Consider the following 24,981-nt stretch of genomic DNA (forward strand, 5'->3'; position numbering starts at 1 on the left):
ATTTTGGGTGCTCTTGTAATTCCTTACCTTGTATGTCTGTGTTTATATGCCTTATCATGTAAACATGAGTAATGAAAACATTACTGTCTTATAATGCCATCAAAGGCCTATTAAGTTAATTTTAATTTAATTGTTGTATCTGGGGACTCATTAATTAGTCAATCAATCCCCTGCGGCTGTTACAGGGTGCCTGGGCTGTAGGGTGCAATGGAAACCACAGCTGCTCATATGTAAATGGGAATTAATTAGCAAGCTTACGTTTCAGAGGCTTTATTTGGACTGAAAACATTCTCAGGAGTTTGAGCCAGGGCAGGAGAGTCTCCACCGGGCCGCTGTGGTCAAATCCCATCTCTGTTGGACAGAATAATTTCACCTCATTACCTCTGCCATGTATAAATAGAACTCTTTCCACCCAGCAGCTCTTTAACGACATGTGCTCTTTAAACACCTACAATTAACCCCTTGTGACTAGGACCTTGTGTCTACCCCCATGTAGGCTCCAAACTGAGGGTAGCCCCAGAGGATAAAAACCCCCCTAACTCTTGCTGAACCCATGATACACCCCATTCAGGCCCTGTCCAGTCCTCCACACCTCCACCTCAGCTCATGATCATTAAACAGCCATATATCTTGTGTTGTGTTTTCCCTCCAGCTGGATTTATTGGGTGACTGATCGAGTTTACAATGTGTCTTGAGCAGCACGAAACACGTCATGACACTCCGTACACGCATCAGGCTTACCGTTTTCTCCGTGAAACATGCCACACGTATGTCAGCCCACCCTCACACCCACCAAACACACAAAGATGTTACATGTCAAGTGTATGATTTTAGCACAAGTCTTCTGTGAGGCAGTTCTGTCTGAAGAGAGGGCGGGGGGGAAGAAGCTCAAAGTTTGTGATATGGCTCCCTTGGGCCTTCTTGGTAGGAGTTTTTTGTGGCAGGTATCCAGCTGATGGACTGTAATGCGCTTGACATTATGACTCCTCAGATAGAAAGATATAGTTTTTCCAACCCACAGGCTCTCCCCACATCTCAGTCCTTCCATCATGGAGATTTGCGTGGAAGGTCTCCGCTGGTACACATGAGGTAAGTGCTGCCATATACAATGGCTCCATTGGAGTGTGGATTATGGTTTATTTCCCCTCAATGGTCCCTTAGCAGTGAAGCAAAGTGAGTGACAATTAGAGTGTTGATCACTGAAGCTTGTCTCATCCCTTCTCAGATTAAACAACATAATTTAACAAATACTGGAAGAGTCTTTGCAATGTTCCCAATATAAATGCATAAATGCTCTTTTAAATGCTTAACACATTGTGCATGTATATCCACATTGCAGTATAGCTGATATATATCTCCAAGCAACAGTCAGGGGACTCGCTCTCTTCCTCCCAACTGCAAATAATTCAGTCAAGCGCTACCTCAGAAAAGGTGAGGCTCACAATGGATTTCTCAGATATTCAGCACAAAAACCACAGCTTTCCTCACCCCGAGCACCACCTATAATCACTGTGTCAGACTCCAACTCTACAGCGACCTCAGACAAGTTGTTCTTGGACAGGTACCACACCAGTGGCGGGAGTTGCCTGTGCTAAAACTGGCTGTGTAAAGGACTTCTCTCCAGACTGATGTAGGGCAAAAAACACCCACCCAATCAATTTTGACAAGTTGTAATAAATGGTTTGGTCTGAGATGTGAGCCTCATTTGTTATGTTTCATCTGCAAATAAATGATGAGTAAGCAAATGATCAGCACACTAGATAGGTAACTTAACACTGTGATTTCTTTGTTCTCTTTATTGTAACCTTCAGTTTTGTATTATATTGACTTATTTCCCCAACCTTCATTTTCGTCAAAGAGTGCTGATAATGACATTACCATGGCTATTTTGGTATGCTTCATGACTACGATTGTTTGTCTGAACCTTATGCGTCAGGTCAGGCATGATGGAGAGAGAAGCAAGCAGGTGAAATATGTTATACTGCTGTCAGACCAGTATAAATGAAGATTATAGTTACAGATAGAGGTAGAGATACAGGTAGAGAGGATGTTTGAACTTCCTGAACCTTCAGGCGTCGTAATTGCAATGACTTTTAAGAATCTGTTTATGTTTTGGTGCTGCTTATTTCAGATTTATAAGGATGATTAATCAAAATTTCACAAGTGAAATATATTCATATAAGGGACGGACACGTCAGGCCAAAATACTATCTGATATTCACTTGTATGTATCTGGCCATTCTGTACACTGGACCCCCAAACCATGTGCAAACCAAGCTGCAACCTCTGCTCTTGAGAAATTAAGCCAAAGCATGAGTGCTAAAATCTGCAGTTCCAAAAGTGTCCTCTTGAGGCCTGCTGCAAAAGCACCAGAAGACAGATACACACCCATTCAAAAAGGCTAATTCTTGCAGTAAAATAAACATGTCTACAACCTCATTTAAAAAAATGACTTTGATCTGAACAGCTCATTTCTCTATCAGTACACACAGTATGAGGGATTAACTTTTAAATAAGAAATGATGAGCTGTTCATAAGTGGCATGACTGACTTGAATTACAGATGGGCACACTGCAGTTGTTGGCTGGCAAGTGTATGAATGATCACATACTATACTAGAAAGCCATTCATGAACATGAGAAGTGTTACTACCATATATATAATGGACAGCGTCGCTCCGCCTTTTCCCGTTGTACGATTTTGAAGCCAAAATATCCCGTTCCAGAACACTGCTATTTTGTACATTTTCTGCAGCCAAAGTCTGCGCAGTAGGGAATTTGTGTTTTTCCATGGTAACAAGCTCCGCCCTACAGTGTACCGTCCCGAGGTCCTACGGAGTTTCTCTCTACGGCAGCTGTCAATCAAAGCAAACCCGGATGTAAAACCCCGTTTTTTAACTTCTAATAATGAAAAAGGAACTTTTCAGAAAAAAGAGGCCTTGAACACAAAACAGTAAAATAATAACTACATACGGATGTGAGAAACGTTCGTACTACGTGCATTTTTCTTTTCAAGTTTGACCGCAGCCCCATTCAAATGAACGGGGGGATGGAGTTTTTGACCTATACTGCAGCCAGCCACTAGGGGGAGCAGTTTTTGTGGCAGCCACACTTCGAGCTGAGCGAGATGACGTCCACTTGTCCCACACTGGTTTACCTACAATGACCCTCTCAATTATCACTACCATATTTTTGTGTTTAAGTCATTTCTTGTAATTCAATGATTAATTCAAGACTCTGATTGGGTTGCTAGCCAGAGAAATAGTCATTCACAAGATATTATGATTTCTACCAAGGATCCAGTCTATGATGGCAAGCATGCTCGTGTGGCAGGAAACTCCTACCAGAAAAAGCAATGTTCATGCGAGATGTGTGCTGAATATCTACTTTGCAATTACCATTACATGTGACAGGTGATGAAACCAAGAAAATCTCTCTGGCCTGTGTTAATTGGAGTCTAACTGCTCACCAGACCTGTGGCTGGAAAGGGCCACAGTGACCTGATCAATGTCAGCCAGCCACATCCTAATCTCAGCCAGATAAGGAAAACAGCCTCAAACAGAGCCACTCACATATTTGCAGGCTATGCAGTCTGAGATGCAGAATTGATTTTAATATTATGGTGAGATTAATATCAGCGACTGTCAAACCAAGCTTTCCTATTGCAAACAGGTCAGGGTTAGAAAAATACCAATATACTGTATATGAAATCCAATGTGGCTACCACAGGTTTCATGTTTAGTCTTGGATGGATTAGATTACATTTATTAGATTAGAGAAAATATTGTGTCCTCTCCATAAACCATATGAGAAATGTTTTTTAAAGCCTGCCCTGATCTATAAAATGTGACTTGTAAAGTGTTAACTCCTGGAGTATGAGGGAAAGTCCATATTGAATACTGTGGAAGGTCACAAACTGGCAACAGTTCTTTCAAACAAGACTAAACGGGGTCTTTCTTTAGTTTCTTCACAATTTGCATCCTGCCAATCTTACACTGTTTCTCAGTTTCTGCAGTCAGACGTTGGTGGGACTATGGATATATTAGCTTAATGTCTCATTTCCAAAGATGTGGTTGTTTTAAAACATTTAAAGGAAGCACGTAACCATGGCAGCATTTGGCTTTAGCTTGGATAAATAAAAGGATATGGTTTCTGCAGTAGTGACAGTCCCAAGTTATACATACTGTAAATGTGTCATCGTGCCGTAGTTTACCTGAACTGATGGAAATTAATGGTGATGTGTCACTGTATCCAAGGGCCTGCAGTTTATATATTTTGACTTCTGATTATGGCCTGCATAATCATGACTTTTTTTATTCCCTCCCAGCCGTAGCACGCGTTCATGTTGACTTTGTGGTTTTCCTAAATTAGGCTCTGGCTCCAGTTGGCTGAGCTTCCATAGCAACCTTTAGCCTTATCTGCTAACGGTGAAGACAAACAATGGGGTCTTTCACTTTCTCCCCTCTTTCTTTACTTTTCCACAACTTTAGGTGAAGAGGCTTTTTTATGAATATGCTCCATTCAAAATGAGCAAAACTAAATTCATTGCAAATTGCTGCTACCTTAAAAATGGTTTTATAATACAATATTTGGTGTTAAAGTTTGATATGATAATGATACACAATAACTCTGGAGATTCCAATTGACTGAGAAAGTTCATTCATTTATGCATTTGTTATTTTCAAGGTTGCACATTTCAATGAAGTGCTGTAGATAAAATTTGTATCAATGTAACATAATTAATAATGTACTTGTAAATCATCTTTGTTGTCTAGGTAAAAGGGGAACCTAGTAAATAATCAGAATAGCAAGAATATAAATAAATATATCTTTTAAACAGTATTTCTCTCTTTCTCTGCAGCACTTAGACTCCTAATTGAGCTTGGCTGAGCCATTTCCTCAGATGCTGTAATGATCATCTCTCTTAATGTTAAGCCTCTCTGATGGATGATTCTGTGGCCTCACTTTATTAAGCCAAGCCAACTCCTAAACACATAGGGGAGGAGATGTAGAGTGTTTTCCTTGGTTCCACTCCTGGGTCAGGTCATTTATTTAATGCAAAACGTCATTGTTAACATAACAGGAAAGAAGGTAGCCAGGACGATATCCAGTTAAGTCATGAAGTGATTCCCAAATGCAAAATTTGTAATAAAGTGCTTAATATTGTGTTTAAAAAAGTACATTTGTAAAGCCTGAAGGCTCAGAGGTTTTAGTATGGCTCTCACATCCATCTGTGTTCCATGATAGCATTTTAAGTGACAATGAGGCGGCTGCCTCTTTACGTATCTAAATTGAACATATTGCGTCTTGCATACTCAAAAAAACAAGACAGGCCTAAAAAATTTAATTAACTACGTAAATATTTATTTTGACATTAAACTCTTGCTAATGCTAGTCAGTCGTTGAAAACCTGCTATATAACTTTACATTAGATAAAGGTTTACCCTGTAACACTCTTATACTCTATAAGGTACTTGGTTTTGACTCGTCATTGCTTGGCAAAGGTTCCTAGCATCAGTAATAGTACATAATTTTATCTAAAACAGACTGCTGCTAGGGATGCGTTTATAATCAAAGACTAAGAGGAAGATTTAAAGAAGTGACACAGAGGGGAGGAGACAAACACAGGTGTGATACAAGACACAGGTGAAACTTATGAGGTGCATACAAAGTAATACAGGAAACACTTAGAGTAAAAGAAACAAGGGTTCTGGCTCACAAAATAACAAGAAATAAAAACTGATGAGCACAAGAAAATATTAAAATAATGATGTAGTGACGATGAAATTAAAGAGATGTTTCCTTTTTTTCAACATCTGAAATGTTGTCTTTGCACAATTTTCCGTTGCTTATATTGTTTGAATTATTTGCAAACCATCAAATCTGTTATTACCATTTTAGCAGCGTCCCAACCATCAGAAATGGAGTTGTGTTATAAACATAAGTAAAGCCTAACAGAGTCAGACTGACACCTTCCTCTACCTTCCAACACATGTAACAGAGCAACAGTCTTACTGGAGTGACACCTCTAACCATTGAGATTCTCACCTTACTGCTACTGTAATAATATTCAGAATGTGTCAGCACAGCAGTGTGAAAACAAATTAGAGCTATGATTAATGAACACTTCCAACAACCCCCAGACTGACCACAGTGATGGGACTCCCAGTAAGGACTTTTACTCTGCTCTCAGAGCTGAAGTAAACGCTTTTAGCATCAACACTGATGCTCCCTTGACTCTCATCAACTTGGTGCTGACAACTGTAAAACTTATACTCCTATCAGCACTTTATAGGCCTCCACTTTAAGGGTGCCTGTGTACTTTAAGACTGTGATAGTCACTGGCTTTTCATTTAAAGAAGAAGAAGTGGACAGGGCTCTGTTTTTAAATGCCTTGTAAAGTACTTTTTATAAACATGCTCTTAAAAGGATGTTATTAATATGACTTGTACCTTCTAGATTATTTTTCACTTTGTTTTTAAATAACATTCCCTACCTCTACACGGAAACATGTGAACACATAAATAATCAGAATCCACACATAAACATCCTCAGGCAGGATCCACGTGTGCCAACGTGAACCATTTATTTAATTTACATCCCTGGTGGTGATGATCCTTCAGCACTTTACTTAAATGCAATCAAACTGAGTGTGTGTCAATATCAACTAAAAGACATCTTTGTCTGCTTGGTCCTCTCAAATGATACTGTATAATAACAGTAAAGGTATACGAGAGTAGAGGCTGTAAGGGATGATGTGCTCTGTGCTTACAGCCACATGAGAGATGATAGACGTGATGTGTCAGCACCCAGAACGCCTTCAGAGAGCAATGATGGTGGCCTTTTCAAGGATGTGTTTCTGCAAATTACTCACTGGGCAAATATACACAAAACTATCAATAGCCAGGCAAGCCGGTGATCCAGATTATTTTTGTGCCAATGTGGGCGATTACTGAGCTTAAAATGTCAATTTCGTATCGAAAGAACCTCATACCAGGACACATTGAGTTCAAATTGGTTCTGTGTTACAGTGAAACAAAAATCAATTTGTTGTCATTTGTTCTCAAAAGCACTATAATAAAAAAAAAGATGTTTTAATACTTCAGTCTGAATGTGAAATCCAAATGATAAAACACTGAAGCTTTAGGGGGTGAAGTATATTGCTTACAATGCAAAGTAATTACTCACATCCATCACTGTGATTACAAATGGAAATATTTTCCCTCCTCAAAGCAAGCTGTAAAATAATATAAACATTTGCCCATAGCCCAGTTTCTTTATTAGTATAAAACACACCATATTTGCTCAACCTGCGGCTCTTTTCCAAGCATGTATTACATAAGTAATCTCCTTATTTTACAGTAATAGGTTTTAACTGTAATAAAGAAACATAGGGCACGTTTTGCTGCATGGGAAAAGTCATAAATCACAGTGTGTCTGCAGAGTGACAAATTATTGATGTCATCAACACGGCAGGCCAAAAGCGGAATCTCAGCGCTGCCCAGCATGCTGGTAAAACTTTGCGGTACAGAAAGGTACCAATTCCTGGTAGCATATTAAAGTATGGACCATGGTTCCCACAGTTGGAAGCAGATGCTGTAACTAGGCTTATGGTTGTTTATAATAAAGATTAGTTTTTTATGTGTATGGTGTTGAAAGATTGAGGTCCAAAGACTTCATGCATAAAACTGTTCCATTACAATATACTTTTCTCATATTGAATTGTAGTGAGTCTTAATGTTGGTCAAAGCTTTGTAAACGCAAGAGTGATATACTTACCAATAAAAGTGCAGACAAACTTTCTAGAACTTTTTGGCTTGTTTGGTGCTTTTGTTGTGCTATTTGGGGACTTTTTTTTGCATTTTACCTTTGTTGGATAAGACATTGAAGAGAGAGTGGAAATGAACCAAGGGCTAAACTTTAACCCATGGCTCTAGTGGCTCACCCAAATAGGGAGTGGGAGCGTGATCTACCAACCGAGATACTAACACGGTCACAATTTTTCTATGGGAATTATTGCATCTTATTACTAGGGAAGAACTTTGTGTCTGTATGTCCATTGTATACTGTACTCAAGACTGAAGTCCATCAAATGAGCAGTCTTCAGAAATAACTAACAACCAATCAGTTGGCATGTCAGGCTCTACCCCTTGACATCTTGACTCTGCAACACCGTGGCAAAACCACAAAAGCAAAGGAGAAAGCAGAGATCGGGGCTCGAGGAGTGGGAGTGTTTTTATACAAGCCTGTCTATGTATATCACTCCTGTTGTGACAAATTCGAATCAACTCATAGTAGCTATATTTTCTCAGTAGATTGGCAATAGAAAGAATGGAGAGGCTTTTTTGCTTTCCTTTCTCAGGTATGCTAGGCTGGAAGATGATTCAAAAGATTTAGCTATAGGCAACAAAAACACGTTTTTTTTATTTTGTATGACTATCAAGCTCCAACATTTACCTTTATCAATGTGCATACAGGGTCTTTTGTGATGTTAACTGATTTTTGAATACAGTTTATTTTCAATACCTGACTTTACAAGTACATCCAATAATACAGCTTTAGTTCATGAACAGCTAACATGAATTATATGAGGAAAACAAACAATCAATATTAGCTCCTGAAATCCTGTAGTTAATAGTGTGTGAACGTTTCCAAAACCACTCGTAAAAGAAGAAATGCCCAAAATTTCTCAAACTGGCAAGGGAATATTGAAATGAGAGATCCCACCCTGGTAGTCAGTTACAAATGAAGACGGACCACTGGAAAGATTTCCACCCAGCACTCTACCTGCATAAGTGACTACTGTACAAACCAGAAATTATACAGAGACAAAAGTAAACATTCCTCAGCAATGTTTACTTTACAGCACACCTCATTTACCATGACATTTTTTTTTTACTGAATTAAGCAAGGACATGGTGAAAAGGAAAGGAGGACCAAAAACAAGAGACACAGGGCTGAGCAGACAGACTGAGAATGATGTATGCCTCAGGTTTATCTTAGAGAGCAATGCATTACCTGGCAACAGGCAACATCCCTTATACAGGTGTGAGATGTGATTCTCTCAGATGGATGCTCACCCACTTACTCAGACATGTTTATTTGGTCACATGCCATAAATTCAGTGCTTTGGAAGAGAAACGGGTGGGCCTGGTTATAGTGCAGAAGGTCTGCCCAGCTCCAATGTTAATTTGTGGTTAGGTGCATGTTCGAAAGCCTACAATAAGGCCTCAGATTCACACTGGCTGGCTGCACCTAAGGCCTTGTCAACTACAAATAATCCAAGATCCTTATTCTGCAGAGGGATATATTTATATAACATAAAGCTTTTTTTCCTAAAATTGTCCCTTAGACATTTTGGGAACTGTTTTAATGTATATGCACACTCTTTTAGGGAGAGGGAGAATAAGTTCAGATAGAGTTCTCAAAAGTAAAAAGAAGAAATGGAAACCTATTTAAGTCTGATGTATGATATGAAAGTTTATCAGTTGTTTTGGGAACTATTCAACATTAATTTGTCTGTTTGGCTTTGAATTAATCCCATTAAAAGATAATGTTCATGAGGATGGGAAAATCATCCCACCATCCTCCTGTGGGCCATGTACCTCTTAACCCCTACTGCCCTCTGGGGTCAGCACACTCTGGACAAAGTCAATTTCCCTCCAACACTCCCTCATCCACCCTTGTGTTTATAAATCTCCCTTCTGCAGAAAAGAGCTGCTAATTTAAAGCTATGCCTGTGTCACCTGGTGAACCTCATGCCCTAGGACCCCAATCGGAACTGCTGTGGGTCAGAGGTTACTGTCTGGCCCCTAGCTTATCAAAGCTGTGTTTATTTAAAGTCTATGTGCAGCAATGGACGACAACAAACAGAGACCACAGGCAATGGAGCAATTTGGAGGCAAATCCTTCTTGGGAATACAGATTAGGCATGTAGGATCCTGAGAGTATAGTGGTTGGAATGTCAGCATTGTCACTCTCAATCCCAGTGACGATGGCTTGCTTTGCTCTGGAAAACTGTAAGGTGAATGCTCCTCGGCACCTTGTGACATTCATAGCCAGCTTGCAGAACTGGACAAACAATCTCTCTTGATTGGCTCTTAGTTAAGTGCCCCCGAAACATCTGACTTAGATCCGCATCACAAGTATTGGCTTGAAGCAAAATATTCCAACCTAAATTCAAATTTAACTGTCAAGATAAAGGTCCAAAGCTATTAAACTAGATTCTTCACATACCACAACGGCCCCATCCCCCTCTCTGCATCTCTCCTTCTGCATCAACACATTATGGTAACACCTGTAATACAAGCATTCTCCAGGGTCAGTTGAGGCCATATGGGATGCTTCATAGATATAAGATGATGTGTCTGAAAAGCATCCAGGCTGGCTGGCATAACAGACAAGAGCCCAATGCTTAAAACCGTGTAACTGAACTCTCATTATTTATTTATTTTTTAAACAGAGGAAATTTGAAGTACGCTTCAGTACTTTACTTAAATCATCTTTTTTTTTATTTGGTTCAGAAAAATATCAAGAATGAAAACTAATAATAACAGGCCAACTGAAGGAATGTTGATCAATGCTTTTTCATGGACCATGTTGTATGCAATTACCTTTTTTTCTATTTCCAATAATATTTTGTTCAAGATCAACTATGACCTCACTGGGAAATCATCAAGCATTGAGGTCTGACGCAGACAACCATAACAGAGCATCCTGAGAAAAGGTAAGGTGTTAATCATGCTTGACCCAGCTTTGTTTTCCCACCAGTCTGCACTGTACGCAGCCACACATGGTGTCAGGGATGGCTCCCCTGGTTTATTTACTCTCATCTCTGGATCTCTAGGAGCTGTGTGTGGCCTCCAGGCCGTTGCGTTGTAAAGGCGCTGCCAGAGGAATCGTAACTTTTTACAGTACTCTCTCCTGGTGACAGATCCAACACACGTGGCTGCTGGGGCTCAGATACAATGAGAGTGATGGGAGTGGTATAAAGAGTTCAGGGCTGGATGTAAACCCTTTAACCATAACGTATAATTTTGCATTATAAGACTTGACTAATCAACAGGTTCTACATAAAGATTACTTTATGCTACTTGCAGAGGTTGCAACTCAAGCAGAAGAACACATTGGCACCTTGATTTTGCTACAAGCTCTACCTGTTAATCACAGACATGCCACTGAGTACAACCCTTTTCTCAGTGTCCAAGTTTCTCTCCTTTACATTTTTCTTGATACCTCTTTTATGTTGTTGCTTTTGCATGTGCATGCTTGATATGCACCGTTATTGTCCATGTATTTACATTTTTAGTAATGCATTTTTTTTAACGCAATAAGAAAAGAGTACAGGTTTTTTTTGCTAACATGAAGGCGGTAAAAGGCATTGGTCTTGATCAGCTGTTAAAGCATGCCCCATGTACAGTGGCTATAGTCCTTGTCACAGCGGACATTGGTTTGAATCCCAGCCAAAACCCTTTGCTGCGTGTCATTCCCTACTTCATTTAATTCCAATTTTTCCTGTCTCTACTCAGCTGTCCTATCAATGAAGGCAAAATAATGCCCACAAAATAAGTCTAAAATGTAGATGGTAAAAGCTAAAAAAATGTTAGTAAAAATGTAAAGTGTAAAATGTGAAATGTCTGATTAAATTAATGAAGTTCTGCTTGAATTAAGGTGGCAGAAAGGCAGCTCTTTTGAGATTTACTTTGCTTTCTTAATATCAGCAATATCAGATCACTTGTTCTCTATTGGACTGATTTAAAATTATCTCCTCCACAGCCCGCTGTGATTGTTGGGCAGTGGAGACAGCTTTTGATTATGCAGCGGCAGGACCTCACTCCTGTCTCATAATGAAGGGCAGGAGGGGGAGGGATGGAGAGGCAATAGGAGAGGGCGAGGGGGTACTTGGATAAGTTCTCCTTTGTGTACACATGAGGAGGTAAAAGGCGGACTGTATGTGGTGGCTAGGGGATCACTGGAGCGGCTCCACGGGTCCTGTCGCGTGGCCCTGAGGCTTTCCTTTGGTTAGCACGCTCAGCCCTTGCTGTTCACAATTACAGAAGTGTGCCATACTGTATGACCACCCATTGCTCTGCTTCTCAATGACACACATCCAAGCTGTGTTATGGGGAGTGGAGCACATATACTGTAGAACACATTTCACCACAGTTACTCGGGTTCATCGGGTTATGGGGGGGGGGGGGTCATAGCAGGGTCAAATAAGATGAAAGTTATTGAGGCATTCAGGAATTGATGCTTTTCAGATGCAGGTCAATTGTGTTTGACATCCCTAGCATCTGAGTGTAATACGAGTTGTATTATGGGTAAGAGGAATATGAGTGGTAGGTCCTGAATAAAAAAACTAAATCTGTCGGTATGGGATCATTTTTTGGTAGCTAACGTACAGGATCACAGTCTGTGTGCACAGCAAAAGAGGCAGAATCGTACTGGCATAATGCAATACCAAAACTCAAAACAGTAAACTCATGACAACACGCTTTAGTTAATGTCTATGAACAGACATGTGCATGCAAGGTCAGCTAACCATCCTGTTAAAAGTTGCTTTTCAACACTAACTCCATTCACGCTTCTCAAGTTGCTAGTCAGAATATAAACAAACGTAACCCATGGAAAGTTGGCTGTCACACCCATGGGCTACACAGCTGTCTGAAGATAGACGATGACTATCAAAAATAGGTATTTAACATGGACACAGTCTCGGTCACATCACCCATTGTTTCCTGAAGAGATGTTTTGACGCCTAGAGATGGCAGTCCCCATAGTGGAAATGCTGACTTTGATTATCTGCTGTTATAGAAACCAGTAAAGAGGTGGAGCTGAGGCCATAGCTTTGCCTCTTGCCAAACATCTCAACGAGACATCTCGTCAGTGGAACCAACCATGCTCCTTTGTCCTGCATTACTCTTTGCCTTAATCTAATCACAACAGATGAGTAATACAAAATTGCATTTTTAATTCTGCTGTGAAAATGGGCATTTTTATTTATTTTATTTTTTTAAAGCTATATTTTTGGGCCTTTATTGACAGAGGGAGAGGACAGTGGATAGTGCAGGAAACCAGGAGTGAGTCAGGGAATGACACGCGGGAAAGGATCCACATGCTGGACCCGAACCCGGGCCGCCCCTTACATGGGCACACAACATAACCATTAGGCCAAGTCTGTGCCTGAAAATGGGCATTTAACATGGACTAACAGGGTTTCACTAATTTATGGACACTTCAGGAACTACTGTCTTTGTTTCACTTGGGCATTGGTTTCTTTTACAACAACTTTTTCAACATCACCTGTGTCAGACTGGTTCTGGGTTACTTCATATTTTTTTCTTTCAGTTCTAACATTATAGAAACCCAACATAAGTGTTTTGAGGGAAAATGTTTTATGATTCCTTTTAACTGTCTCAGACATTCGCATATTCCAATGCAAGAGGGCAGATTTGGGCACATGTGGTTCAAATTATGATGTTATATGATGCAAAAACTCTGTGACAGAGAGATTCAATGAAGTATGAAGCTTTGCCATGTGCACTTCCATATCCCATCATTCAACCCAAAATTTCTGTGCCTTCCTCGGCACACAGCACTTCCTGTATTCAAACGTAAATGTCTAATTAAAAGTTGGATGCTTAAATCTGTGTGTATCATCATTATGAATGTCTGTTGTCCTCTAAAGAGACAGCACCAGTGTGCTGCAAATGCTGCTATAGGGAACTGTATTTGCATTAGTTCTTTCTTCTTTCTTTACCTTATAATTTAGAAATACTGATCTTACCCTGTAGCAGAGGTCTCAAGAGACGGGGGTACCATACCTCGCCTTTGTCTATGCGCTTCGGTATGGGACGCCCAGCATGATAGTGGTCCTCCATACAGACCTGCCACCCTCACCCTGCCTTTCAGCACCTCCAGACCCACAGAAAGGGCCTCTTTGTTCAGCCTTGTGCCTGTGACGTCCACTCAAGACCACGCTTCCATTAGTGACAGCCTGCCAAATAACCAGGGATTGTGATGGAGCCTAATACCCACTGCATATGTAGTATTTACTTAAGGACGAATTGAAAATTGTGCCTCCCATAGCGTCAAGACACAAGACTCCTTTTATAACTAGTCACACATACTGGCTTTTACCAGCTGATCGAATGATTGATTTCACTAGTTAGGGCTGCCCCCCTTCACTAAGTTGAATTATTTTAAAACTTATATCAAAATCACTGAGTTGATGATGGTTCCAACATAAAATTGCAAATTAACTGCCTGCATAGTCAAAATTAAAGAGATCATAGTGAAACAGTATGACTTGTATGTTGAGCGTATAAAAGTAGCAGAACTGTATAACAATATACTGCACATTTTTTCACATAAAATGCTATTTTATACAATTAAAAAATATTTTTAATTTCAGTAATGGAGTATGTCTATCATTGCACTGCCAAAAAAGCAGACTCACTGCCAGTTACAGCCTTTTATTAATTTGACAAACAGAATTCGTACTTTTTTTCCCCCTAAATAATCGTCATTTTTAGTATTTAGTTTACGAGGCAGACCCACCACATTCAATATGGCAAGATATGTCTATGACCCGCAGGTACCTACCTTTTTTGGTTTGGTTAATGTCGTGTTTTCCGATTTGTCATTGTTTTCTGATTTGTCATTGTGTTTTCTGATTTGCCGTTGTGTTTTTTGATGTTTTCTCATTTGTTGTTGTGTTTTCTGTATTGCCGTTGTCTTTTTTACTGATGTAGAGCCATTATCACCAACATTCAGGATCAGAGCATCCCAATTAGTAGTGATTTAGAATCCCTGGTCATCTTCCTTGCAGACAAAATTTGAGTTAAACCAACATACTTTGCAAGAATATACTGTTTGAGTATCCTGATTGGCGATTTACTGCACATGAAACACAACCCTACAGAGCCATTAAGTAGTGAACTTAAATTTCCCAAAATATCTGCCAGCAACTGAAGTAGCAACACTCTGGATTTGATTTGACCTGTGGTATTTTTACAGTTTGCAGGACTGATACTCTATGACCATGTTCAAAAATAAAGTATGCCAGTCTTCAGCTTATTTTACTTGGATACAGTGACTCTGATTCTCTTATCACAACTTTCCTTTTACTTACATTGTCCAAGTATAGACTCCTACAGTACATGAATTGAATCCAGGCTCTTGACTCAAACATGTTTCAGAGACAGACTGACCTGCTGAGCCAAGTCTGCAAGAATATGGAAATTAAACAATATTCAAACATCACTTTTAAAATAAACATTTGTACATGGTCGAAAAACCTGCCAAATGCTGTTCTTCTCTGTCTCTGTGTAAGGAAACTCAATACATATGTCTCTTCATATTTTCATGGATTATAATGATGACCATGTGACATCAAACCAATGTGTCAGAAGATCTATGAACTCACTGGTTTCTATTCAAAATCAGAAACACTCTACAGAATGGTTTCAACACAAACCGTCAGCCTTCAGTGTGTGTAGCTGCAGAGCTTTACAGTGAACTAAACACTCCTGATAAAAAATGAAAAGAGCAGTTGGTTTTTGATGGTTTTATCAAGAAAAGAAAAAAAATTGGAGAAAAGGTACACCTATCGAACAACAAATTCAATGCAAGAGTACATGTGGTAACATGATTTGATGATGACATAAACAATGGTCTTACCAAAGGTGCTGTAAACATGTGTTCATGATTGAAGATTACATTAGAGCAGCCAGCTGTCAGGTCAAATATCAAGGCTGTGTTTCGAGCTGGCTGGCAACAAAGTGCAACTCATTTTCTTGTTGTTTTTGGTCACCAAAGTATAAGTGCACGTAATAGTTTGTGTTCAAGAATCTTTATGTCAATTTGTCATGTATATATGAAAATGCATAAACACAGAATCAGCAACACTTAAGGTGTTTTTACAGTGTGGAGATCAGAGCAGTCACCTCAGGACAGCGTAATACATGGCTAAGTATTTGGTGTTGTTCTTCAGTAAGACTTTCACTACTACAATTACCCTACTTTATAAAAATGTTATTAAATCATTTTTAATTTAACAAAGTAGAAAAACAACTGAAACTGCCTCCAGATTGACTCAACATCCTGAGAGAAAGACTGACATGTTGGAATTTTCCAACAGTTCCAAGGAAATTGTGCACACTCTCTTTTGTGAGTCTTATATCCACTCAACTGTCAGTAGGCATGAGCCGTTTGTGATTTTTTAAAGACTACCTGTATTTGCAGAGTTTGAGAAATGACAAGCACTTACTCACCAAAAGTTAGCAGACAGCTGGAAGAGTCAAAACACAAGGTTAGAGTGATGAATTTCCACCAGCTGGTGAGTCCCAACAACTAGGAGAAAGTGAGCGAGAAAAAACAGGTATTATCAATTTGCAGAAAGAATGACTCAGGGTGGCATCTTCCTTTCGGTCCCTTTTCTTTTTGTTGACCAAAGCCTGCTATTTTCAACTTTCCCAGATTTTAACAACTTTTTGCTCAGCATGCAGTGTGCTGGATCTCTTAGGAAAAAAACAAATAATGTGAGAGAGCCTCATGGAAGCCCTTTTCTGAATATTTATTTTATAGAAAAAACTGTGGGTCATTTTTTAAAATATATTTTTATCCAAAAGAGGAAACCCTGCCCATCTCTCTTAACTGGAAATATGCTCTGTTGTTATGTTGTAAATGTCTGTGTTTTTGATAGAAGTTCCACATCTCAGCTAGATTGACGGATAATCAGTTAGGTTGATTCAATTTATCGCATTTTGAAATAATCTGCATCAGCTAATGCCTTCGCTACAAAAATAAACAATGCCTGCAGACAGCCTAGTCAGTGTGGCTGCTGTTAACAATGTTCACGCCCCCCCCAAATGATGAAACACTTTTCCCATCATATATGACAGCATACAGTATCTAATCTCAAACAGTTGCTGGCTGGTGTTTAATATAAATTATGTTGTGATATAAAGAACAGTACAGTCATGTTCTGAAATCTGTGTGATGAATTAATTAAAAAATCCATCTTAAACATGTTACTGGCTATGATAACTATATATCAGATTGCAATGTGCAATAATTGGATGTGATTGTTTTTAAAAAATGCAAAACAACAATGTGATATCGGCAATAGATATCAGCCATCATCCGAACTGCTGTCTAGTTATCAGCATCGCCTATTAAAAAACACAATATTGGTCAACCGTTAATCTCAGACACAGTGCTTCAATAAAATTGTCTATTTTGTCTATCTCCAAGAGTGCTCTTGTCAAATCTGTGAAAATCAGGCATGTTGGGCATCCCATTATTATTAACAGAAACTAGTTGGAAAATGGTCAGGCAAACACATATAGAAAAAGTTCAAAAAAATTCAGATGCTGCTAATACCTTGTGAATTGATATGTTGTTACTGGTTGGTCTACTTAAATGTCAACCAGTATGTGGTTTAGCCACCCACTGATTTGGACACTTTTCTGTGAATAAATACAGCAAAAATTCAGGCATAGCTTTAGTGAAAAATAAACAGTGGTTTAAACATGAACTGCCTTATTCAAACTTGGCAGTCACCACTGAATATTTTGGTTCATTTTCAGGACCTTTCAAACAGGTAGAGAAAAGTAGTATGTTGGTTTATTGGTGATGACTAGCTTGGTAACCAACTGTCAGATCTTGAAACCGAGCCTTATTTAACAAGCTCCTTAAAAACCTGACGTGTGTCCAGAATACTTGCTTATAAATTGTGCAGGTACTGAGAAGGGATGCCATGCTTGCATTAATTTTTATGCCCACCACACACCTTTCCACAGGCCCTCACTGAAAAAACAAGGAGTGTGGTCAGTTTTTCCAGTCTGGCCTAATTAAAGGGGAGGAATATGAAACATGCATCCTGTGCTTACAAAGGGCTGTGGCAACTGAATGCATCACCAAGATCAACACATGTTTCAACAACCAACAGCCACAGCATTGTTTACGGGGAGCCATAGGTTGCATGTTTCGAGAAAGGGTCAGTAACTTGAAGAAATTGAGAAGGGATTTAGCAAGAAATGTTTAAATTGACATCGGAAGAACAGGGTGTTGTGAAAAAGGATGCAGTTGATATAAAGGATGTAGGATATTCATTTTCAGAGCTGATAATTATCTGTTCTGACACCCAAAGTTTTTACATTTTTGTATTTAAAAAGTGAATACAGTGTAGTTTCCGTAAACCTGATAGTAAGAGAGGCTAAGGTGTAGTGAGCAGAGATGTGTCTTACAGAGGAACAAAGAAAAGCTTTTCAATAATCATTGTCTTTCCGACTGAACAAAAAAAGGAAGAAATAATAAATTTTTACTTTAACAAAGAACGCCAAGTAACTTTAAAACCTTTAACTTTATTTAGTCAACCATTTTGCCTGAGAATTTGGATGAAATGCTTTGAAAAACTGAAGAATTCAGCTGACATCAAATACAAAATCAGACATGTTAACAAATAAAACACAGGCAGGTTTTAAAAAGTTCATCCCTCAATACAAAATTAAAGCCATGTAAAAAGTATTCATCCAGCCACTGGGCTGTAAAACAGCGCATACTAATTGGAAGAATATTTGACGTCCACACGTCTGTAATAAAACTAGTCACTGATGTTGTGGATTAGACTGTTAATGATGTTGTGGATTAGACTGTTAATGAGTGTAGGTCACATTGAACAGTGCAATGTTTGCAGCAGCAACTCATACTTTTAAAGTAAAATATAGTTCACCACTAGATGGCTAAGTCCTTAATCTTCTACTTCAGAAAAAGGTGGGTCATCAAGTGCTTTACATTCAGTTATTATATCATTGATTGCTTAGCTTTGAGAGTATATGTGGTAAACTTCATGCAGTTCTCAAATACCTGTTGAATTAGCATAACAGCACAGCACTGAGTGCTGATGCTAGCAGTAACAAACTCCACTCAAGGTGGAGCATGCAGAATACTGAGGATGTTCAACAAAAGAACAAAAAGGGCAAGGGTTCAAACAAAACTTACTTTCAAAAAATCCAAGGAGGCAAAATCCCAAATGGTCCAATTGAAAACACAAAAACCACAACAGGGAGCAAGAAGAAGAACATGAGGAAGACACAGGGAAAGAATCAATGATCTGACAAAAGGGGAGTGAGGGAAAACAGAGACTAAATACACACAGGGTAATCAACACAGGTGTGACACAGGTGAAACTAATCAGAGTAATCAAATTGGAGGAAAACACACAAGGGCAGGAAGTAAAACTAAACCAGACACACAGGGATCAATAGCACACAAGGAATACAACATAAGACCTGGATCACCAAAAAAAAAAAACACAAGGAAGACACAAGGACAACGGATAACTAATATAGAATACAGACAGGGAGGAAACAGGACATGAAATAAAATTTCAATCTACAAAATAAAACAGGAAATTAAAGACAGATTACAACATTCTTACACACAACTCAACAAAAGCAACTCATGAAAATGTTTTGCTTATTGCAATGGTGTTATTATCCTCTGAAAAGTTAATACATACACACAGGTGATGCTATTTTGCCTTTTTTTCTGCACTTGTTCTTCTTTTCAGTGCTTCAGGGTGGACCACATAAAACCACCTGCTGTGCTGTAATGTGAAAGCTTGTTGATATTCAGATGAAAGCAATTATTGGTTGTTTCTGAAAAAATTGTTATCTGAATAATTAGTGATAAAAAATATTCCAATTATAATTCTGTTTGTGCTGTTACTTTTGGCTTTGACCTGGAGAATTGGTTGACCTACTTATATAATAAGTCCATTCACATGATTATTGCTGCCTTGGCATACCTTTGGTTAAACTAGTGAAGACATATCAACAACAGCCTGCCTCTCCATGAGCAATTGAGAACAGAGGTGCACAGTGAGAGCTTCATTCTGCATCTGCCAGTGAACCCATCAGGACCTGGAAAGTAGACCTCCTCGCTTTCAGAGTCTGGAGGAATGAAGAGTGGGAGAGATGCCTGGAAGTTGCGGCTGAACCCGCCTTAGCTTATCTTAGCTTAGTTAGAGGAGGATACTTAACTGTAGCAGAGGTCTTTTTGCTCAACATCAAATGACTTGATATCATGTCAGGAGAATTAAAATGGTTCTACATTAATATGATATTCTGTATATCTGAATTTAAACAACCCAAATGGCACTGAATACTTAAACCATAAATTCTCTTTTGAAAGCTGAGTCATGTTGGGAGCACCGGTTCAGCGCTTAATTCCCTTGGAAAGAGGGTCAAATCACATGCTGCTGTGAAGTGTGCAGTATCCCACACTTATGATGAATGAGGCTCCTAGCAGGACGGTGGCAAGGAAGACAGCTCTAATGTTATCACACAGCGCCTTAAAGAGCTACACTTCTGAGGGCCAGCTCACCTGGGAGGGCCCCACACATTAGGGCCTGCATCAATCACAGCAAAGCTAGTTTCCACGGGCAGGAGCATGGACAGACCTGACACAGTATTAAACAGAGGACTGTTCCTTATGTAGGACTGACATCTTCATACTCTGAACATGATACTGAGGCAGTGAAGGAGGGCCAAGTACACAAGCAACTGCTAGACATACTTTAAATGTATGGTTGTTGTTGATTTAAAAAGTGAAAATAGAAAGGGAACTTTACAATTCTTCTTTACATTGAAGAAAATTGACTGGTAACAGAAAATAAACACCTCTTTGTTACAATAAACTGTAATTGAGTGGCATCCATTACCCAAACAAAACTTCTCATGATTCAAATTGGAGCAATATGGATTTCATGCAAGGTAAACCTGTAAACTTTCAAAAACCTACTTGTCTGTGCTATAATTAGTCTTTGGGGGCTCCTAATGCCTTTTCATAGAGTCATATTATCCCTGCCGTTACCGGACGTTTTCAAAGCACTAGCAATCAATGCAGAGTTAATGAACCCAGTCCTGGGGCTCCTGTAGCCCACTGGAGGCACACGTTGAGAGGCCCCTATACCTGAGAGATCCATTTAAGGGTGACATATTCCAACCGGAAAAAAGCCTATTGGTAGCCAGGCCACAGTTTATAGGGGGTCAGAACAATTGGGAGAAAAGCACACCCAATCTTTCAGGGGTCCACTTGCGCAGTAACACTGTCAACACACAGGGGAGAGCGGGACCCCTGCGGGTCGGTCATGGGGGCAGAGTCTATGCCAGAGCTTCTCACCTTCTCTCATAAATCCTTACAACCTGAACTCCCACTGAATGTTGTGGGAAGGTCAGGTGTTTGGCTCTCTCTGGAGAGGCCAGAGTTGTCCTATGCAGAGCTATAACTGAAGAAAGACCCTCCAACTCCTGACCTCTTCAACTGTGTGCTACTGGTTTCATTTGATTCTCAAAGCATTGGAGATTTACCTGAGCAGCCAACAAAATAATGTTAAATATACCCAGAGAAAATTAGAGATTAGATTAGTGAAATGTCTATTGGTAAGAAGTCAAATGACTCATGAATCCAGAGAACCTCTTCCCCTTACCAAACATGCTGTGAATTTATATGGTTAACATGTTGGGCAGCTATGCTTAAGCAAGAATAAGAAGCCAAGCGCACTCACGCTCCATTTTGTAATAAATGCAGCAAATGGCCAAAGTGTTGAATGAGGCTTCCAGCACACTGTGGTACTTTGTAGTACACTGTTCTCTGCTTGTAAGCAAGGTGTGTCGTTGTATCTGGTTCAGGTTGTTCTAAGAGGTAGTGTATGCCTGTCTGCTGCCCGGCTCTGGGGCTGTAGGAGAACAGACGAGTAAGCGGCTGTTTGTTTTAGCTCAAAGGGGGACATGTGTACGACACTACAGCTCGAAGGATAGGTGGATGTGGGCACTGAAAGTTGGCTTGGTACATACATACACACATACATACATACTCGTTATGACAAGAACCCACACAGGCTGCACCACACACAAACACACACACACACACGAACACACACACACACACACACACACACACACACACACACACACACACCTACACCTACACACACACACACACACACACACACACACACACACACACACACACACCACCTCTTGTGGATCCATTCCCAGAATATTTTGGAAATGAACCAGCTGCATGTACTGTGCAGACTGTATGCAGGTTGGCCGTTTGGTTTGGCATTGCCAGTAGACTGGAAATATGTCATGTGACTTCTGGGAAAACTGGTTCCCACCAGACTAATGTCTGAATGAAAAAACTTAGACATAGTCTACCTCTATTACAAGCTCCAGAACAAGGTAGGTCATTCTCAAAAGTAAGTAGCTGAGTACAATAATTTGTAAACTCACTAATCATCAGAGTATCCACAATTATTGTTATAAATGTTCCTCTTCTCACCCTTGATACTATGTTTCCTTGAATTAAGACAATAACTTCAAATTCATAATGTCCAACATTAGGGATGTAGCTCACACAAGTTAAAAGAAAGGGGAAATGACACTACGAAGAAACATGAAGCTGCCAGGTCTGCTGCATGAATGTGACCTAGCAAGGTGGCAGTTCACCTGAGCTGATAAACAGGTCCACAGAAACATGTGTACGCCTGTTGCCTTTTAAGGGATTTAAACCAGCAGACTTGCAGGAGCCTACAATGACACTGACAGCTTTATAGAAGCATGACACTGGCAGGACACAGTAAAACACTAAGACAACATACACCCCAGGAAATAAGGATTCCACCAGCAAGAATGGTAAGTTTGCTTGTTGTGTTAGCGTACGCCTAGATGCCTATAAGAACCACAATTTGGCATACAAATACACTAATCTGAATGTTGAGTAGCTTATGTTCATGCAAATGCAAACCTCTTGGCATGGAGAAAGCAACTTCTCTGTTCACTCAGGGTCAAGTGAGCGAATAATTATAGGAGGTGGACTTCTCCAAAGTCTGTTTATAACTCCAATAAGTGAGAGTCTCAGTGGCTGAAAATGTCATGCTTGTTTCAAAAATACAAACCCACCTTGCCTTTCTGAAGTGAGCTAAGAGCAAGGCGAACCTATTAGTGACTCCCGAGCTTCCATAGAATCACCAGCAAAACAAGCCCGACAATCTACCACTAAACCAGTCAACATAAACAAAAAGAGGCCTGGACACGCAAGAACACATAAAAATAGAAGTAAAGGGGACGATGTCAGAGATGCCGGCACGTTTTGGGCCAACACCTCCTGGGTGACACACTGCCGTTTGCAGGCCACGGGCTGCGGTGTTAGCAAGCTACCGTACCACAGTCACAGAGGACAAAGACAGCCTTCATGTGGTGTTCATTCAGCCCTGGAGACTACTTCTGGTTTTGTGTGTCTGGAAATAAGAAAGTGAGGTGGCAGTGAGACTTCATCTATCCAAAATCAAGCTCATGAGGTATTCACATACTTGTGATCTACCGTAGTTTGCATTTTGTTTTGTTTCTTTCATTGATGTCTCAATGTTGAGTTAGAAAATTGCAAAGGGGCAAAGTTATAGTGGGATTTTTCCGACAAGAAAACATCTTCCCTGGGTGGGACATGGTGTCAGTTTTCAGTAAAATCTATAATGACAAAGACAAGGCCGTCACTAAAGTAACTCTCATTTTCAACACGCAATGGTTCCAATTACTGATACACCATACCTCTCCAAATCTTGAAAACCTCTGAGGAGGAAATATTAGTTCCTAAATAAAACATAGTTTGGTCTGGAGGCTGAGTCGGGAGGCCTTATGAAAACAGATGTTGTCTTGTCATGTTAGCAATACCACTCATGAGGGTGGTATCCATTTCATTGTGTTTTCATTATGAGAGGACTTCTCCCTCTGTGCCCGCTGTCTTTCACCTCAGTTTGTCTTGAAATGGAGCCGCATTCCACAAACACTGTCTCCTTAATTTACCGGGCTGATTTGAGGCCTGTTCTTGAGATGACAATATTAATTAAGGGCTAATTAAAGTTATGCAAACAAAGCTCATATTCATATTTTCTCTGAAAAGGTAATCGAATCTAAGCAGATGGAGGTGAGGGGTGGCCCTGTAGGTAGGCGAGAGCTGTGAGCTGCGTGTAATTAAATAACGTGACACCTCTCAACTTGCAAGCTCACTGTAGGAAACCCTCCACAACATGAGACACATTCCACCACTTATGTTTGTGTGTCTTGGAGTCTGTTAGCCCTCAGCCATTGTTTAAGCGTGACCAGGCCACCAGAGGAGGAGAGGAATCATACAAAATGTCCAAACATAGAACTTGACTGACAAGGGGGATTCTCCTGCACACAGTATGGTTGCTGGTGATGTTAGACATAAAATTAAATTAATTTAGACAGGATCTCTTCCACTTTAACGAGTATTGTCATGCATTGGCTTCTATACCCAATTTATCTTATAATAAAGGAAATGCATGTCACAGCATTTCCCAGCTGACAGTTTAGTTTAGGAAAATGCAAGTCCTATCTACATTTATTTTAAAAACTCAAGACACCAACGATGAAGTCTGTTTTCAAACATTAAAATATAATTCACAAATGTTTGAAGGAGATAACTTTTTATGTGCGCCATCAATTTTTTGATCTGACGCATCACAGAGACTGTTTCACATGTCCATGGGAAGTTTTCAGGTCCCATGGTGTTGCTACGCCTAGCACCAGCACTTCTGCCAAAGTTTATTGGATGGAGACATTGAGCAATCCTTATGCCAACTATCAGTTGTAAACCAAAATTGCCTAGCAGCTGTATTGCTGTGACTACTAGTCTGCTACTACTGGTATGATAAGTCAACTAGCTATTTGTTCTGGTTGCTGGGTGCCCTCAAGGGTACGATTGGAAGCAAATTGAGATCACTTCTCTGGTTCAGAGTGCGGTTTCTGTGTTCACGCATCCAAATGATCTGAGCCAAGGACAAAAATTACCCCTGTTTCAGAACAGCTCCTCAAAATGATACAGATGTGAAATCCCACTAATAGATGGCCCTACATGAGAGGTACCTAATATTTGAAGGCCATACCTCCTG

General features: G+C 39.9%; 1 long non-coding RNA gene across 1 annotated transcript; it reads right to left on the reverse strand.

Annotated features, from left to right (window-relative positions):
• Nucleotides 1-635: 635 nt before the first annotated feature.
• LOC117833005 lies at nt 636-19,122 on the reverse strand. Its single transcript, XR_004635310.1, has 3 exons — nt 19,005-19,122; nt 16,274-16,352; nt 636-1,156 (listed from the first exon to the last, which is right to left on the reverse strand). It is a non-coding gene; the product is annotated as an uncharacterized LOC117833005 (long non-coding RNA).
• Between the last annotated feature and the right edge of the window lie 5,859 nt (nt 19,123-24,981).

This window comes from Notolabrus celidotus, chromosome 20, assembly GCF_009762535.1.
Source record: "Notolabrus celidotus isolate fNotCel1 chromosome 20, fNotCel1.pri, whole genome shotgun sequence".
In the NCBI taxonomy this organism is placed as follows: domain Eukaryota; kingdom Metazoa; phylum Chordata; class Actinopteri; order Labriformes; family Labridae; genus Notolabrus; species Notolabrus celidotus.